The sequence below is a fragment of the Abrus precatorius genome, unplaced genomic scaffold (assembly GCF_003935025.1).
Source record: "Abrus precatorius isolate BTA unplaced genomic scaffold, Abrus_2018 Scaffold10, whole genome shotgun sequence".
In the NCBI taxonomy this organism is placed as follows: Eukaryota; Viridiplantae; Streptophyta; class Magnoliopsida; order Fabales; family Fabaceae; genus Abrus; species Abrus precatorius.
The window spans coordinates 15,250,258-15,257,397 of NW_020874292.1; the positions used below are offsets into that span (position 1 = coordinate 15,250,258).

At 33.9% G+C, this 7,140-nt stretch overlaps 1 non-coding gene across 1 annotated transcript; it reads right to left on the bottom strand.

Annotated features, from left to right (window-relative positions):
- Positions 1-5,726: 5,726 nt before the first annotated feature.
- Positions 5,727-5,833, bottom strand: LOC113853364. Its single transcript, XR_003502537.1, has one exon. It is a non-coding gene; the product is annotated as a small nucleolar RNA R71 (small nucleolar RNA).
- Between the last annotated feature and the right edge of the window lie 1,307 nt (positions 5,834-7,140).

Consider the following 7,140-nt stretch of genomic DNA (forward strand, 5'->3'; position numbering starts at 1 on the left):
GGAAAACTAATGATTTTTTGTGTTTGGTTTAAAGATTGAATGATAGTGTTTAAGCTTGTTAGGTCTAAACCTATTTCATCTTCGGAGGCAATATTTGTCCAATATGGCTAGGAAGGTACTTATGGGTAAAGTATAGTCTGATTTAGTTTGTTTTGCTATTTTGGTTTGGGATGAAAAAGAATCAGCCTTGTTGGATGACTCAAGTTTTGGAATCACAGATTGTTGAGTTGATGACTCAACTATTTGGATTACTTTCTGGGTGAAAGACCCAGTCGAAGTGGATGACCCTGAAGATGTTGGTAAAGAATCTGCCGAAGTAAATTTTGATTTTGATTTGCTTAGAGCCAGAGCAAGTCTAAATTTTCCTCTGTTTGTGGATTCCACCCTAGAAGGGATTGTGGCCTTGCTAGGCATTTTACTTGTCCTATAAGAATTCACGAGTGAGATAATCAGGAAGAGAGTTTGTAGTGCCTTTGAGATATTCAATTTTGAAATTAAGAACACTTAAAATTGCTTATCACCTTGCAAATATTTGTTTTGAGGCAAGGTTTTTAACATCTTTTTGCAAAATTTCTTTAGTAAATTTGCAATCAACTCTTAAAAGAAAATTTAATTGAATAAATCTAATTAAAATTTTGAAATACATTAAACAATTGCCAAAACTTCTTTTTATAATAGTTGAATAATTCTTTTATGCATAATTCCAATATTTTGATGTATATGCAATGATATGCTCATGGGAATCGACTTTCTATTTGAGAATAGCACCATAGCTATATCAAATGCTTCGGTTTCACCTACCTAATTGAGACACCCTAAAACACTTTATAATTGAATTTTATCAAGGATTCTATCTGGAAATTTGTTAGTAAATTCAATTGATCTGCTAATAAAAATAATAATTCTTTGATGAATGTTATGACCGAGGAATCTAATGTTGGTTTGGAAGAGACTAATTTTTGATCTAGACACAGCAAGACAATTCTGTTTGATAGCATTAACAAAAACATTAATATGTTTGAAATATTGATAAATGGATTAAGAAAAGATTAAGACATCATCGATATAAACAATGACAAATTTGGAGTAAAGATTGAAAGTATCGTTCATGATCTTTTGAAATTTAGAAGGAGCATTCTTAAGACCAAAAGGCATTACATTACATTCGTATTGCCCAAAAGGAATAGTAAAGGCAATTTTGTACCTATCTTTTTCAATGATTTGAATTTGCCAGAATCCTGACTTCATATCAAATTTAGAAAAGATTTTGGCAGAATTAAGGGGATTAAGAAAATCTCTTTTGTTCAAAATAGGATACCTAATTCATTGAAAGGCTTGATTAAGAGGTTTGTAGTTGATAACTAACCTGGGAGTACCTCTTTCTAACTCTACTTGCTTATTGACATAAAAAGTAGAACACGACCAAGGGCTCTTACTTTTTCTAATCAAGTTTTTGTCTAAGAGATCATTAATCTCTTTTTGACAATACTTAAAGAGTTCCTCATTCATCTGAATGGGTCTATCCTTACTAGGGATTTGACTTTCTTTAAAGTCTTTTTCATAAGGAAGATTGACAATATGTTTTTTCCTATTCCAAAATGCATGTGGAAGATCATAACATATTGAGGATTGAATAGATTCTAAAACTGAATAATCTTTTTCTGTAATGATGGACTCTTCAATTGAGAATCAATGTTACCAAAAGAAACTTCTTCTTTCAGAAAATTGATTTGGTTAATTTTATTTTGAATAAAATTAATATTTCTGGTAATTAGTTTGGTAGAAAATTTGAAAGTGATCTGCTTGCCTAAATGACAAGTCAAAATTCTTTGTTTTGAGATTTGAAGTGGGAAAAGTGCTTTTATGAAGGGTGTCCCCAAAATAACTTTATTTTTAGCTTTTTTACAAGGAGAAAATTTATTTCTACTTTAAAACCTTGATTTTCAATAATAATAGCTTTAATAATTTATAATTAATCTTAAGTTTACAACCACTAGCAGTGCTGAGTTTTTTAGAGGTTTTTTCAAAATATACAGTAGGAATTAATCCTTCTAAAATACAATTTGAATCAGTACCAGTATCAAAAAGTGCTAAAGTATCAAGAACAAAATCATCAATAATGATTATGATATTAAAGTAAATTTTTTGGATTTTGACCTTATTGATCAATGCCATTAAAAATTCTTCTTCTAGATTTCCAGAATCATTATTTTTAGAAAGTTGTTCTTTCATAACTTCAAATTCATTATCATCTTCAAGCTGTGAAAGAATATCTTGATGAATTTGTTGTTGCTTTTTGATTTCACAAATTTCTTTTTTGCGTATTAATTTCAGTTTGAAGATCTTAGATAGTAGTGGGTTTCATAGAATTATTTTCTAACCTTTTGAAGAAGCTATCTACATCAAACTTATTTTTCGTGATAAGCTCTTTTGATTTTTGTTTCGTTTCTAAAACTTCTTTGAGTTTATTGAGAAAATTTTTCTTTTCCTAAGGGTCAAGAATAGAATTGATTGCTTTAAAAAGAAGATCTTGTTCTTTTGTTAAAATATTAATTTCTGGAGTATCTTCACTATTAGAAGAAGAAACTAATAGTGAATTTGGTTAATGTCCTCAGTAGATTCTTTAACAGAATCATCATCAAAAATTTCTATGAGAAGGTTGTTAATCTGGTCTTCTATTGAAGGATTAAGATTAAGATTGCTAATATTTTTCTTAAGCCTACAGTACTTGCTGATATGGCCAAGTTTACCACAATTGTAGCAAGTAACTCTTGTTCTAGGCTTCTTAGGAATATTTTTGGGGATGTTATCCTCTCCAGGTTTCCTAGAAGGTCCGCGATTGTATTTTTTTCTTATAAGGCTTCTTTTTGGTTTCTATTTCCTTCTTAGGATATTGTTTCTTTTTCTTGGTTGGACAGGCAGGTAACCCAAATTGTTTACAGAAAGACCCTAAATCTCTTTTGTTCTGAGCTTTCTCCTTGGCTAATTGCCTCTGTATCTTGTCATCTTGACAAATTTTCAAGGCAACTTTCTAGACATAAGAAATTAGCTTACCATAATTGAGACTATCATAAGGAATTTCCTCATTAACAGACTGGCTGCTGATTTTATCTCTAACCTTATTTTCTAAAGATCTAGGAATACTGACTAAGAATTTTTCTTTTCAGAAAGATTTTTTTACTATCTTCTCTAGTGTAAACTCTAGACAAGAAGGTGTCTCTATACCACCTAAAATCAGCTAAAGTTCTACACTTAAGGTTTGACAGTAATTATGCAAATCTATCTTTCCATAAAGATGGATCTCCTATGAAATGTTGGGCGATTATAAAAATAAGAGTATTACTACCATCAAGGATCTGTTTGAAAAATGGATCTCCTATGAAATGTTGGGCAATTGTAAAAATAAGAATATTAATAGCATTTGGGATCTGGGATCTGATCATCATCGTTAGTAATGACTTTCGCATTGATATTTGCTTTAATGACAGAGAAGATTCTGGTCTTCTCCTTTTGAGTGAGATAATTATTCCACCAACCTTTTAGTTGGCTAGAAAATCTTGCAACAAGTAATTACGATTTCTTCGGGATAGTCATGGGAAGTCTGACCATCTATGTTCCATTTATAGATATTATTGGCACTAAAATACTTAAATCTATGCTCATTGTGTTCTTCTATAAAAAGATATAGAGCAGTAGTCTTATTATAATAAAGCTTGGAAGGAGACCTACAATTTTTACCCGTTGTAATTACTGGATTTACTTCTAGATTGGAGACATAACCTTCTTCAGATACTTGATTTGAATCTTAGTTACTTACAGCATTAATAATTTTATAAGACCTAGTTCTAGATTTATGATAAGTCTATAATTAGGCCCTCTTTTACAGCCCATATCTTCATATTTGACCTTTATTTTATTTGATTTTTATATTAATTTATATATTAATTGTGTAGTTGGTATAAAGAAGCCGCAAGAGAATTTTGGGCCCAAATTGATAAAAGATTAGAGCTTCACAGCATCTAGCACACCCAGACCCTTCCAACAAGCACAGGGGTGCTTCGAGCCCACGCAGGGTCGTGCTCAAGGCCTTGCATGGCCGTGCTTATCTGCGAGAAGCCCAAATATGAAGAATCTTTAGGGTTTTCAAACTTTATTAAAAAAGGGATCTCAGGCATCATAGAGGACAGTTTTTACATCTAGTCTTTGGCTTTCGGATACACTTCTCGTCTCTTTTCTCTTGCACGGGATCCTTGGCACATGCGTGGCAAGACTTGGAGCTTCGAGCGACTATACTTGGAGACCGGGAACTCATCTCATTCTAGTTTACTTTTCTTTATGGCTTTATTTATGATTATTTTAGTTCTTTTCTTTAGCATAGGTAACTAAGTCTATAGCTAGGGCTATGTGAACTATTGTTCATGAATTTATGGGGTTTTACTGTTTGAATCTAAATTTGATTTCCGTTTCGTGATTAGATTTTATCCTATTGTGCTTCTCTCTTAATCCTAATTAATTATATCGTCAGGCGATCGTACCTCGGTTAATTAATAGATCTATAGGATAAAATGAGACAAAGAATTAGGTGGACCAAACCAATCTTTCTCTTCTAATCATTATTAAATTAACAAGTTCATAGGTTCCTTAAGCTTTCACAAATTGATGTCTTGTATGACCATTGGAGATGTTAATTTAGAAAAAAGAATATTAATATTGCATGACCATTGGGTATTGATTAGTATTCATATGAATGATTGGTAATCACAAGAAAATCGGATTTAGAGTTAAATAGAAAAATAACATAAAGGATTGAATGAGAAAATCCATATGCCCTAGGTTCCTCTCTAATAAGTTTAACCAAGACGTGCATTGTATTTCTTACTCTTAGTTTTATAATTGATTTTATAAATTCTTATTTTTAATTAATCTTGTATCTTTGAAGCTTAAACAATTGAATTAGGAAATTCTTAGTAATAAGAAATCAATCCATGTGGGACGATATTTTGGGAACTTAATTTAAGAACCCTTTATTACTTCTCGATGGGTACACTTGCCCTTTGAACAAGTTTTTGGCGCTGTTGCCAGGGATTACTTTTCAATATTAAAAAAATCTCAAATTTAATTGATTTAAGCAATTGTGTTTTATTTTATTTTAATTATGTTTTTTTTATTGTTAAATTTTTCTTTTATATTTTATAATTTTTGTTTTTATTTTATTTTAAGTTTTGTTATTTCACAATTTCTTTTAATGTATGCTCACTCGTTCTAGGTGCTCTACAACTTGTTTATTTGATCCAAAGATTGAAAGAACAGTTCGTAGACAAAGAAAAGAAGTAAGAGCGCAAAGAATGATAGAAGGAAGGAGATCAATTCAAGACTACATGACACCCTCTGCTAGAGGCACTTCTGGAAGCATCGCGGCACCTAATGTGGAGGCCAACAATTTTGAATTGAAACCAGCACTCATAACCATGGTCCAGAACTCGATACAGTTTGGAGGCATGCTTAATGAAGACCCTAATCTCCATCTAACAAAGTTCCTCCGATTGACGGATACTATCAAATACAATGGAGTCTCCAACGATGCTATTCGACTCCGTCTTTTCCCATTCTCGGTATCTGAAAAGGTGAATGCTTGGTTCACCTCACTCTTAGCCAACTCCATCACAACTTAGGAAAACCTCACTCAACAATTCTTGGGAAAATACTTTCCTCCATCAAGGTCCTCAAAACTCATGACGAATATATGTTGCTTTCAACAATATGAAGCAAAATCCTTGTTCGAGGCATGGAAGCGGTTTGGAGAGCTTTTGAGGAGATATCCTCATCACGATTTTCAGACGTGGAGACAGGTGCAAATCTTTTACAGTGGCCTATCAATCACCACTAGGGCTACGATTGATGCCTTAGTAAGAGGGTCCCTCATAAGGAAAGATCCAGATGATGCATACAAGCTAATAGATGAGATGATATCTTCTAGCTTTCAGTGGCACATCGCCGACTCTTACGACATCAAGAGGAAAGAGACTGCCCCAGTTCACCATTTAGAGAGCAGCAGTCCACTAATGAACCAAATGGCAGCCCTTGCAAAGCAACTAGAATCTTTAATGAAGGCTCAACACCAACTTCTAAGAGCTCCTGCAAGCCCAGAATTTAAGCAAGAAGAGGCAAACTTCATGGGCAATCATAATTCGGGGTGGAAGAGTAATCCTTCTAATTCTTAGGGGAATGGATTTGGAAGTCAAAATTCAAGTGTTTATCGCCCTCCTCATATGCAAAGTCAGGGAGCAAGACCAGAAGGAAAAGAAGCTCCTAGATCTCAATCCAACTTTCAAAAACAGATGATGCAATATGTGCATTACTCTGATAAGAGGATGATAGAGCTTGAATCTAAATTAAACCAACATATTGAGAGAACTGATAAGAGGTTCGCAGAGGTCAAATCTTAAATACAAGCTAACTCTTCTAAGATGAGTGCACAATTGGAGTAAATTATGAACCTTTTGAGTCAAAGAGTGATGGAAACACTGTCATCTCAGCCTGAACCTAATCCAAGGGAGCAATGCAATGCCATCACCCTTAAAAGTGGAAAGAAATTACAAGAATCATAGAACAGAGGCACATGCACGCCCATGCTTGTTGAGAAGCACGCCCATACTGATTCTACAGGCACCCCCGTGCTTACTGATGAGCACGCCCCTGCTGAAATTGAATCACGACCATGCTTATACAAGCACGCCCATGACAGTGATCAAAGCACGGCCATGCATCACTATGAGCAAGACCGTGCTTCAAGCGAGGAGCTTGGAAAAGAAAAGAAGGAAGAGCCTCTTGTTCAACCAAGGCCCTATAAGCCTAAGATACCTTTCCCATAGCGGCTGCAAGGTCACCCTCCTTATGATGAAGAGTTCCAGAAGTTCTTAGACTTATTGGGCAAAGTGCACATCAATATGCCTTTCATTGATGCTATCTCCAAAATGCCGAAATATGCTAAATTTTTAAAGGAGATTTTGACTAATAAAAGAAAGTTGAGAGCACATGAAACTATGAAGCTCACCCAAGAGTGCTCAGGTATAGTCCTTAAAAAGCTTCCACCTAAGCTTAAGGACCCAGGGAGTTTTACTATTCCTTACACAATTGGAA